Source organism: Haemaphysalis longicornis, unplaced genomic scaffold (genome assembly GCF_048455015.1).
Source record: "Haemaphysalis longicornis isolate Haplotype H1 unplaced genomic scaffold, Haemaphysalis longicornis Haplotype H1 scaffold_8, whole genome shotgun sequence".
In the NCBI taxonomy this organism is placed as follows: Eukaryota; Metazoa; Arthropoda; class Arachnida; order Ixodida; family Ixodidae; genus Haemaphysalis; species Haemaphysalis longicornis.
In genome coordinates this window covers 139,561,280-139,574,197 of record NW_027526445.1, presented here as the reverse complement: position 1 = coordinate 139,574,197, position 12,918 = coordinate 139,561,280, and positions in this window count along the sequence as shown.

Sequence of the window (12,918 nt, the reverse complement as noted above, 5' to 3'; positions counted from 1 at the left end):
TACATGCTATGTAGGCGCGAGCCTACCATTTCTGCCCGAATTTGTGGATCAAGTGGCTGATCATGCGCTTTCTTTTCCCTAATAAGTTCGGCACTCTGTGTGTGTAGGGTTGGTATTTCGGAAGAATGATCATAACATTGGTTGCGGGTTATCCTGAAGGCATGCTAATCTGTTATACATTTTTGTTTGCGTTCAGGCTGGGGGGTGACGCAGGATGGGATGGGATGATATTGTCACGGTGCTCCATGTCAGCTCCTTACCGACCGTGGCCGGTATTTCCTGTCTCGGGTTGTTGACGACCTCCTCCGCTCTTGACACACGAAGCACAAGCTAACCACCGCCTGCCATCCCCAGACTATAGGCTTGACGGAAAGGCTTAACAAGGTCATCACAGACATGCTCGCGATGTACGTTTCCGCAGACCATCTGGACAGGGACGTCACTTTGCCGTATGCTACGTTTGCATATCTCATCCCGCCATGACACCGCCGGCTATTCTACGTTGTTTCTTCTTTACGGCCGTGAACCCACTCTTCCGTTATATACCCGACTTCCGGATGCGACACCTCTGGCTACCGAATATGCTCGCGATGCTGTCGCTCACGCTGATAGCCCGCCAGGTTGCCCGTGCCAAGCTCTCGGCTTCCCAGTCCTCTCCGAAATGCCGCTATGACGAGCAACACCGCACCGCCAACTTTACGACCGCTCATTGGTTTTTGTCAGCACCCCTTGCCGCCGCATTGGGCTGTCCGAGAAACTGCTGCCTCGTTTCAAAGATCCTTATCGGATCAAGCGTATGGTAACAACCGTGACCTACGAAATTGTTTCCGCCCCTTTCTCCTCACCGTCACTGGACCCAGCAGCTCAACTCGTCCACGTCGGCCGCCTCAAGCCGTATTACTCAACGACCCCACCTGCTCCTTGAGCCTCATTTTCAATGTGCACCGAGACGGCGCTTTTTCGCCGGAGGGGGTCATGCCACAGCACTCTTGACATTTCACATGGCAATGCACTGGATCACTTGTTGGTCAATCTATCGTACACTTCATGTATGGTGGGTACGTGCCGCATCAGTGGGTCACGCAAGGCAAGCCTAAACGAAGACGAAGTGGTCGCCCAGAGACAGACTGGCTCGAGCTGAGCTGGTATCCTCGGCTTTGGACTATACGCCTTAGACTGATTCTTTGAGAATAGATAGCTTTTATGCACAGTGTGTAAATAGTCCGCATGTGCCTATTAACAATATAATGGTCGCTGCTTAAGTTGTTATCCGTGTTGTTCTAACAGGCATTTTTTATGTTGTGAGTAAATGCATGGTCCGGTGTGGTATCTCTCTGTGCAGTATTTCCTATTCTTGCTGGTATGTCCAGTGGTGTTTCGAGTGTGAGCCTGTGCGAGTGTGCATGCTCCCACAGTAAGCGTCCTTTCTTGGTGATTGTCGAATAGCCCCATGCAATGTGCGGGGCACTGGAGGGGATGATTATTCGTTTCTTGTTTGCCCAGGGAGAGAAAAGCTCTATACGTTGAGCCCATACAGACCAGGAGAGGACGGGCTTTTTGAGTACATGGTAATCATGTCGTGCGGTATGGACACGCTGTCAAAGCGTTTATGGGTTGCCGAAATGTTGCGATGCACAAGAGTTGCGGTGTATGGATTGTTGTGGTCTTGAAATGATTGTTGTCCACTTAATCTTACTCGAAGGCCCGGTTCTTGTATTGCTATGACGGAGGGGGGTTTAGCAACCGCGGTGGTTACAATTTAAAGAAGACCACGTTTCCGGAGAAAACTTTGGCAATTCCACTGGCAGATACAGGTTTCTTTAGGGGTTGGCTTCATCTGTGATGTCAAAGTCCGAGGCTGCAGGCGCGTTATACACTGTAAAAAAATTCCGTACTTTTACGGACAAAGCATACGTCAAAAAACGTAAACAGCTTTTGTATTTGAGAAAACCTAGGTAGTGTCCATAAAAAAAAAAAAACGTAAATAGGTTTCGTATTTTAGAAAACGAAGGGAATTTCCGTACTTCGACAAAAAGAGTGAGGAAAGCAAAATTGAATTTGGCTTGACTGAGATAACATGTTAGCAGAACGTAATTGCGTCACCTGCAGTCGTGATGGAGACCTCCTAAATATATTGTCACATAGCCAAAAACGACTCAGTTCTCTTGAAGGCAAAACTGGTTTATTGGAGCGAACTTGTCCTCCCCTAGCAACTCAATGATTACACAGGCGGCGAAGCTACAGTCAACAATGTGACGTGTGCAGGAGAGTGTCGGCGAATCGAATGCCGCGTCGTCTGCTCTGCGGCATTTATATTATGGCGCGGGTATTGCTCGAACCGTCGAATCACATCGAGAACACTGTAGCTCAAAGAAGGCTATTCTAAGCTAGTGAACCACAGCAAGAGCGTTAAGTGCGAGAGGAAAAGCAAGCACAAAAAGAACACAACTCCCGCTGGTGCAGTTTCGGGCAGAGGGGAGTGGGGGGGTGGGGGGGGGGGGGGGAGGAGGGCGAGCACGGCGAAGGCGGGCAATTCGAAATGCATTGTGTGGTAGCAGTGAGCAGATAACGGCGCTGCAGTCCATTACGGCGAATCCGTGCTCTGCACTTCCGACAGCTTTCACATTGAGTAGAACGGCTTTAATTTTATTCTCTGTATCTTCCAGACGAACCCATTGTATCTTTATTGCATCGGCCTCTTAAAGTGGTACTTGGGCTGGCTACGTGGTGCTCGCAGCACTTCCTCTTGCTGGAGAATGTAGCCCTTGCAAAAATTTTCGCATTACACGGGGTAGTTCATCTATGCACCTGCAGCTCAGCTAGAAGAAGTTCAACGCGCATACGATTTCTTTCGTCTCTCCACAAACTCTTCAAAACCGAGTACACCCGCACCAAAGAGGATGCGTTGAATCACATAAAAATTTCTAACTGCTGGGTCCGGAACAAATCAGGGACGGTAGCTGTCCCGACAGGGAAGGTGCGGGACTCTGAACGCTCCAGGGAAAGTCGGTATAGCCCCGCGATATCCGGGACGTTTGGTAAGTCTATATGGGCCTCGTGGCGCCATTCCAAGTCCAACAGTAACCAAAAGTTTAAATAGTTGGCGCGCGAATGCGAGGGGAAGAGGCCATATTTTTTAAGCGAAGCTTGAAAGTAACTGACTTGAACATGCGATGTGTGTGTGCTAAATGCCATACCTTAAGGAGCTGTGATGATGATGATCACCTTAATTCGCGTTCGCAGGTGATTTTTTCGGTTGAAGAGCAAGTAGTTATGCGGGCACGCGCTTGTGAGCATAAAAAATAAAATAAAAATAAATCAATCAAAAATCAAAATGGATACATGTGTAAATAGGCCCAACATTAAACACAGACGTACTTATGAGGTGCCCTGGATGAGGTGCTCAGCCACAGTTGTCGTTGTGCATTGCGTATTTACCACCAAGCTTTGCGTGGCTCACGTTTTAGCTTAGGAAACGGACGTTTTTTTTTTGTTTCACACCAATTAAACATGGTATAACCCTATCAGCAGGTGGCTTTGCAGCAGCTTCTCTGAGCATCCATTTTCGCAGTACCAGGACAGTGAATCAGCCTGTAACTTTTAAAAAGCGCTGTCATTTTCCGCGCGATGCACTCATGTCCGCACTACGAAGAATCTTGTCGCAGGTGTATGAACGCAGGGATATGCAGCAGTTTATTTATTTAGCCGAAACCGGACAAGAGAAATGAGAGGACGAGAGCGAGCCCTTCCTGTAGCCTTGCATCTGAGCCGCAAGCTAGAATGACCTCGGGGCAGCGGAAGCGACCTCAAGAGCAACGTGGGTCCGGTCCGGAAGTCATCGCCAATCGTCAAACCCGGACCTAACGGACTCGCAAATACATTGAGGTGAATTGCGTGTGGAATGTAAAAAAAAAGATGACAATTTAATACCTCACGCATTTGTACTGTCTAAACATTCCATCGAAAAATATTTAGCATATGTAGGCAGTTTTGGCGTCTTGACGTGAGTGAAAGTAAGAAATATAATAAGCCAACTATGAACGAAAAACGCAAATAAACAACGCGAATTTGATTATACGTGATGAGATAATTTAGAAAGAGTACCTTCACCCGAAATACGGCTTTACTTCCTGGAACAAGCCTGATATTTTATATCCTGCAACGAAAAAAAAATTACCCAACGTGCAGCTACGCAGGTCACCATACGCGGTGGAGAGGAAACAATAGGCTAAAAGGGACTACATTTACGAAACTACCATACTGTGCAGAGCGTTTTTTTTTGTTTAAACATCTGTGAATAACCTTGCGGACTCGTCATGCAAATAAGCGAACCCAGCCGCGGTTCCCTGCAATTTGCTTTTTTAAATGCGGTGCTTCCTGTGTGTCGCACGAACAAATACTCCGACTAATCTGCTCCGTCAATCCTGAAGAGGGTTTGTGGACGCAACTCCAATCGCGTATGAACGCTACTGGCCTCTTTTTTTTGCTTCCGAATATGTCACACTAGTGAACAGAGCATTGTTTCGGCATTGCCCAGGAACAATCGTAGACGAGCAGGTGGCAGTCACCGTCCTGCAGCCGCTCGTAGCTTTCCGTTGTCTCTTCAGTGCGCCAAGTCTCGGAAGATTTCGCGAGTTCCTTAATGGCGAAAGCCTTTTATGCCTCACGAGTAGCGAAAAATGGCTTTTCGATTGTCCGTATGGTACCAAGTTTCAAAGTTGAGGGTTTTACGCTCCGAGCTACACCTGGGGCGGCCTTGTCAGTTTTGTCCGTTTAATTAGGGTGCCTCAAAGGGTCCATTTCTAGCGAGGCCTTGTTGGCAGAGAGCAAAGGGCGGAATTTTACGCTGCACTAGGACGGCGGGGCGTCGGTTCCTGCGCGCATCATTAGCCAGATACGTTTTTGCAAGTGAAAGTATGGTAGCATTGATATACAGGGTGTCCCAGCTATTGTGCACCAAAATTAAAAGAAAAAGCAATGGCGTTACTCAGAAGAAACCCTAGTGCATAATGTTTGCAGTGCTGTGGAGAAGCGGGCAGTAATTGTTTTCGTAATGTGACTTCATTGATAAATTGTAATCAATATTCTAACTCTAGAAGTACCCCTCTAATCATTAAAATGTCAATGAGGCACTTGTAGGTACCCATAAGACGCACATAACCGCGGTATTTTCAGCGATGAACTAACTGCGCACTCATTTATTCTGGCTGATGAAGAAAAACTGCGAAATATGAAAAATACCACGGGACGGAGCTCCCGCGTGCATCATAAAGCAGCGCCCTCAAATAAGCTGATTGAAAGCAACTGCTTCGCCCGTCACCCGCCCGAAGAGAACGTGCATCACCTTGATACTGGCATGCAAGGAAGGAGCAGCAACGGAAGTTTCGCGGGGTGCGTGTGGAAGATAAGGCACAAACTCGGTCGCGATTTTTTTCTTTTTCTTCATTTCAAGTCTGGCTAACTCAGAGGCAGCCTGTTTGAGGACATTGCTTTACGAGACGGGTAGAGCGCCGCCATTTTTTATTTTTCATATTTTGCGGGGTTTCTTTGTCAGTCAGAATAAATTAGTACGCCATTAGTTCGTCGCTGAAAATACCGCAGCTATAGACCTGTCATGGGTGCCTCACTGACAAGTGCCTCATTGACGCTGTAATAACTAGGAGAATACTTCTCGAGTTCGATAATTAATTACAATTATCTAATTAGGTCTCTTTGACGAAAAAGCTACTGTCCGCTGCTCCACAGTACTGCACACATTATGCACTAGGTTTTCTTCGAGTAACACATTTGCTCTTTTTTAGAATCTTGGTGCATAATAGGTAGGACACCCTTTATGTCCGCAATGTATATTTTCGAAACGAGTGCATTTAGAAATTTTGCAACTGTGTTATGAGGCGTGCTGTAGTGGAGGACTCCCTATTGACTATGACCCCCAGGGGATCTTTTACATGCCCCGAAATCTCTACACAAGGGTTTTTTGTTTCGGCTCCCTCAGAAAAAGGCAAGGTCGCACCCGCGTGTTTGGCATCAGCAGCTGATCCCCTTAGGCACTGATCCACGATGTTAAAAAACCTCTCGGGGCATAGCCCGTGGGGCGAACGCGTACGTGGCGCCACGGAAGGGGAACAGGCGCACCCCATCCACAAACATCTCGGATTCTAAAGACGCAGTGACATGAAGTCATGGTGGCTGCGTTCATACAATACCGAAAGAAACAAAATAATCCACAAATATATTTAAATATTTCGGGACAGAGGTTCATAAAAACCATCGAGGTTTATGAAAATGAAAACCATAATATGTCCGCATACAAAGCATGTCAGCCCCGAGGAATTTATTATGGCCTTGCAAAACGCAATTAAAATTTAGCGCTTGAAGGAATTTTTTTGGTTATACGTGGGTGAGACGGTATCCTGCAGCTCTCTTTGCCTATTGAATTCTAATCTTCCTCGTTAGTTAATTCATTAATCTATGTAGAGCGCAAGTATTAGGAGTTTACGAAGAAATTTTGGAATGTTTTTGGAGTGGAAAACTCGAGGGACTCTCGCTAATGCACCAGATCCCCTAATAGAAGCGGGAAACTATTGTTCACGGTGAGTATGGGATGGAAACAGCAGGAGAATGAGAGTTGATTGGGATATAAAATCTAAGAGAGTGTCCCAGACTGCCTTTCTAATATGAGCAGGTCGGGGGGTGCAGGAGACATTTCAAGACATTTTTCTTAGGCTTAGCGGGAAGAGTGCCAAGGAGAACATATCCTTTGGTTTAAAATCGCGGGCATGCCCAAGGAAAATGTTCAGTTGGGTCAGAAAGTTCACATTTGAAGCATGCGTATATTTTTGTAAGGCGAAAAATGAAAAAAAAGTGTTGTTGATTTCTATGTCATAGGAATAGGTAAAACGCGAAAGTGAAATGTGCAGCGAAATCTGAAGCTGAGCATGTTTTGCGGGTTGGCCGCTGTCTCTTGGGCGTGCTTTGCGAGCGACATCCTGCTGGCGGATCGTTTCGGCAAAGGTGTACTGGCGTCATTGCCGTGATGGATATGACGCCAGAGAAATCTTGGCGTATACCGACATAAAGCACTTCGTGTTAAAATATAAAACCCGAAAACGAACACCCCTAAGTATAACGTACTCTTGTACTAAAGGGTGCTTCCCCGCAAGAAGAACCTGTGTGCAGGGGTGCACCATTTACAGGCCGCTTGCTCCTTTGTACTGCCGTCATTTCCGTGACGGATATGACATCAGCAAAAACTTTGTGTATCCGGGAATAAAAAACTTTCTCGTTAAAAAGAAGACGTGCGGTTTTTATCAGGGGAAGCGTTTTTGGGCGTACTTTGTTGTCTAAGGCGGTCTTGTTGGGAACAAGAGTAGAACGAAGGAATGGATGTGTATTTAACTAGGTAGGCCATAATGTCTTGCTGGGCTTTGACGACAGGCCGGTTTTCGTCAAAATCAAAATCAAGCACCCTGTCTAAACGCACTGTTTTTCTCATTTTACTAAGCATTCGTACACGGTTACATAGCGTACAGCATATCTCCTTGGAGTAGTACATACAATGTCCACTTATCTCATTTGAAATATATTCAAAATCAAGCAATTCGAATGATAACTTTTGGTAATTTTTCATCGAATACTTTGCGTATTCTCCAATCGTCGTTTAAAAAAAAACTTATTTCCAAAAGTAATGAGAAACTACGGGATGTTTTCAACTACCGTTTTGACTACATCCCCATGGAATACATCACCACTCTCTATTATAACCCCCGCTCCGTCTGCACATTATAAACTGCGTCCATTCCTGTTGCAACCAGAGTAACTTGTCTTGCTTGTATTAACTTAGGCTTTGCTAACGCGCAGTTTTGTTTCATTATTTTACATTTTGTTAAGCAGTATGGTGATACCTAATGTTCTTGGGGTGGCTCGAGCCCCCCTGTTGTGAAAAATAAGGGGTTCAGGCCCTCTTCCGGTCTTGGCACGATTAGGCTTCCGAAGCCTTTGTGATGATACGCACGAGGAGGTCAAGGTGTCATCAAGTTCAGGTCCCGGAGCCGCCATCATCTTTCCGTGCGGGACCTGTGACTCGAAGGGCGCTATTCAGTTTAATAGAAATTGCTTTGCAGCCAGGAGCGTGCATCGTGATTCGCACCAGTGTCCTTCAAGCAGCCTCCGTACTATCCATGGGCTTTCTGAAAGCATTGATCATCTTGCAGCACAAACTGCTCATGAAATCTAAGTTGAAGAGATTGCGCGCGGCCCACTGGCACCTCCCTACAAGGCAGATACAGCAGTCCTACTGGCAGCCACCGTTCCCTCCCCGACTTCCCCGCGGCAGCTTGATAACACCACCCTTCCGCTACCAAGAAAGTAATACGTCTGGCACTACATACGTACTCTAATTCAACCGTGTAATGCTACCCTCTCCAAGGTCTTAACCTTGCAGAGATGGTTGTGTTTAGGAGGATTCAAGGTTGTGGGGGTGGTTAATTCCCTATGATCTCAGTTCGAGGGTTATTTTTGTAGCACCTTTTGCCCAAATTGGTACCACAGCGAGGCAGAAGCTGACCTCCACGTAAGTACTTTGGCAGTGCTTCTCCGTGCGTCGCCACCTGAACCGCGAAGCGAACCTTTGCAGGCTCACCTGTCAGCTTTCCTCATCATTATGTGGTCATTCACCCTAATTTACGCTCTGCGCAAGATAAATTCTTATAGTTTCATAGCGTGTTGAAGCCCAAAGCGGCGAAGTGGTGGCAGAGTACGTGGAGAGCAATCCGTTCAAGCCAACAACCTCTTGCTCTTGCCACTTTAGCTCCCACGGGTGATAGTTCCGTGTTTAATTCGAAAGCACTACTTCTCTCGCCGCTCGTGAATCTGGCGTTGTGGTCAAGCGATGGAGCACAAGACGGTGGAAGGCTCAAAGAAGAACAAAAAAAAAACGCGGAGAAGTGATGCTCGGAGGGCAGCCGAATTGCTCACAGAAGCTCCTAGAAACCAAGTGAACTGATGAAGTTGAAAAAGAAAAAAAAAGTTACTTTGGTTCTGGGACCCCACGTGCCTGGAAAGCGAGAGAGTATAGCATACATCCCATACACAATGGCGATGGAAATCTCATAGGTTTACCCAGTGAATGCGCTGTCGCATTCCGTTCAGAAAACTGCGTTAGCGACATTTACTGAGGCTTCATTCGCAAGGCTAAAGCTGCCTGACGCCCCAATAACATGCAGTGCATATTTTTTCCGGCGTCTCTTGGTGACGAGATGCCAGTGATTCTGCCTTATAAAAATAACTTCGGAACACGTTTGTAGGGTCACCCGCAAGGTCGCTCCCCTCGTGACTGTGGGAAGGATTCAGTGCTTGAAGATCTGAGACAAAAGATCCAACCAGACGCAAGATGCAACATTGAATGTTCCGTCCCAATGGATCTTTCATTTTGTTCGTTATTTAGCCTCGATTACGGGTTCCGTCTTGATAGATCTTCCGTCTCTCTGGACATTCAGCCTCGATTGTAACGTCTGTCGCAGTGAATATTCAGGCTCAATTAGATATTGTGTATTGATGGACTTTTATCTCGTTAGATATTCAGGATCTTTGTATTACATGAACGTCCGAAGCACTCCACAATCACCGTCAATGCCTTATTCAACAAAATAGCAGCGAGAACGTCTGCGTTTTTATTTGCCAATGTATAACTTCGTCTAAAAGATGATTATTTGAAATGATGTATGCTCCTGGCATCTAAGATTTTTACCTGAAACGTTCCATGGCTCCACTAGCGCTATTTCAAAGCGGATGTTTCACAGAGATGAAAGTGTCTTATCGACTGAAGAACGTCTTTCCCGGTGGAGGAAATTTTACCAGTGGGAAGTCACCCCCACCGATAAAGCGTGTATGGGGTAGGTGCTTCCATACAGTTGGCGCGTACGGATCGCCCCAAATAATTGAAAAATATAATTTGTAAAATATAATATATAAAAAATAATTTGTAAAATCTAGGGCTGCTGTGAATGGGCACAGTGGCAGAAACAGGCACAGCTAGTTCTTTATATTATTCTTAGTGGCCAACGATGTACTGTTATCGATCCACTGAGAACACCATTCGTTCGACGACCTCTCAGTAGCCTCGTATGTCAGAACCGAGTCATGACTAAGCTCCGTCGATGCACAGGATACCGATGAGGGGAAGAATGAAAATGCCTAATCCATCTCAGGGATGTGCTCATTTTCCGCCTATTGATCATAGTCAGGATGGTGTGGTAAATGTACCCCAAAACAATCTCTCACCGTCATGTCCTCATCCGTCCTGCGACAAGTCTTCTAAAGTTGTAGTCTGGGCGAATTGGTTTAACATGGCTCAGGCTGCAGCGCAGGAAAAACACACCCAAGGACAAGAAAGGGGCATGAGGAATGACAGCAGCCTAGTAGGACTGGCAGCGATCGGGTCGCGTGTTTGACAAACTTAACCGCACAGCGCACTCCCAGTAGTGCCATCTACTGGTTTGCATTGAAGCATGAGCAACTGATAATACGGCTTTCCTATTCGGTATCAGTGACCTCGCGGTAGAGTTGGGGTTTTTCACTCTAACGGCCTGGGTTTGAGCCCAGTGCTTTTAATTTTTTTGCAAGGACCGGAAACTTTTTTACTGCAGCATGTTCGCTTAAGTCAATTGAAAGCATTCGTTTTGAAAATGAGGGTAGCTTGTTGTATTTAAGTCGGTTTAGCCTGCACCACGTTTATTAGTTCTGCTATTACACGAATAAGACACAAAAAGGAGGCGTACCTCGGGTTCGTCAAGGCGGCCAGGCTGGCTATACACGCGATAGGCACGGGAAATGTGGCGGTTCTTGGTGAAGTTACGAGGCTGGTGATGGCGAGTAGCAAGATTTTGCACCTCCGCTGCGTTCTGAAAAGTGGTGATAGTGTTTCTTTCTGCTTTATTACCAATATTACAAGCAACGCTGCCTCAAACACGGGAAACAAAGTTAGCATTCTGTTAAGAGAAAATATCCTGGAAGTGTTTAGACATTCAATGCACAGCTTCGCCATTCAAGTCTTACGAAGGAGTGCAAGCTTCTCTGAATTTTTTAGGTCGGTTAAGGTGCAGAGCGCTGTATTAAGATGGCTAACATGAAGTTCTGCATCGCACCATGAGTTCCTGGCTTGTAGCGTTCTCAGAATAGAATATCGCGTCAGGTCTACCCGTTAGAAACGGAATGGTAGTCGCCCATCAAACACCACCGAACGACCACCTCCAGTTATGACCTACCGAGCCTTGTTCTTCTCTTTCCGCCGGTATTTACAAGGTCATATTCTGGCCCGGATGCAACTGTCGTTCGCAAGCTTACATTTGCCAACTACCCTTTCAGAATCAGTCTGTAGCAAGTGAACCTTATTCTAGCACGAATGGCACGCACCGTGGATGCAGCTGATCGAGTTTCAATTTACAACCTAGAAACAGCCTATATGAATAATTTATAACTAAACGCAACCCTAACGGTTTCCTTCATCCCACGTCGCATTCCTCAATATAAGTATGTGGCGTTGCCCACGTAGAAGTTTGTGGCGTTTTCCATGGTAACGTTATTGCAAATAACAGCCTGGCACCACACCTATCTCAAGAGAGAGAGAGAGAGAGAAAGAGAGAGAGAAAGAGAGAGAGATGAAATGTTTATTTGAAATGAAAGGTCTTGATTGGGCTAAGGTAGGTTCCCTCCTTCCAAAACCACTGCCCTCTGCCCTCGTCTTGGCCCTAAACACCAGATACTTCTGAACCCTAAGGTTGTAGCTGGCCAGAGCTGCTTCCCATAGCTCATATAACTCGGTGTTGTTGTTTACTGAGAGCCATATAATACGGCAACCTCAGGATGCCTGGTACAGAGTGAATATTTAACCGCAATTATTACATGCGTTTGAGAATTTGTTGGGGACCATCCTCGGTAGTCCGAAGATGTTGGGATAGTTGTTCGTCTGTATTTGCCTGTGACACCGATTCTCTGCAGCTATTAAGCTTTTATCTGGTGAAAGAAGAAGAGCTCTGGCTTTTATTTGAATATTGAGGCGCTCACAGTAGGTATTGGAGAGAGGAGTGAGTAAGCTAGGTCTGATGGCTGAGCGGTTAGTAAGTTCTCACGCAGCTTGGTCTGCTCTCTCATTACCCTCAAGCTCCTCATGTCTCGGGGCTGAAATGATGTTTTGGAACTTCGTGATATCGAAAGGTAACATTTTCGTGAGCCTTGTGTAATTCGGCCATTTATAATGTTTTGTACAGCTTTCTTGGAGCACGTAATTACTTGGAGGCTTTTTCATTGGAATTATCCATACCTTACGGCCAATATCAGGGTGCGAGTTTCGGCCTCCTCTGGGCTGGTGTTCGTTAATGTGGGGCGGTCCCTGATTTCTCCTTCTGGGTCGACGATGCCTAAGGAGGCATTGGTCTTGTCGTAAAAGGCAGCGTCAGTACACACAGCGTTTGGTTTTTCTAACCTTCTGCATAGGGAATTGACCCTGGCTTTCCTTCTGTCTTCATGCACGTGGGGGTCCATGTTTCTTGGGATGGGGAGCGCTTTCAATTTCTGCCGGCGTTACTGAGGTCTTAGTTGTCGACAATTGATTGTGCATCTACCCTGGAGCCTAATCTTTGCAGAATGGCCCTGCCAGTTCTCGTTTTTTGCAGCATTTCCTTTTGTGGAAGAAGGGTAGCTCCGCAAATTTCTTCAGCAGTGTTGGACACGCCGAGACTCACGAGTTTTTCATTTGTTGTGTGGTTGGGAAGACCGAGAGCCGCTTTGTATGCAGTACGCAATATAATGGTAGCCTGTTCCTTTTTTTGCCTGTATAGAGAGTGAAAAAGGAGACTGTAAGCAACGCTGCTTACTAGTTACGCCTGCATGATAAGCAAGGTTTCTTCTTCCTTCAGCCCT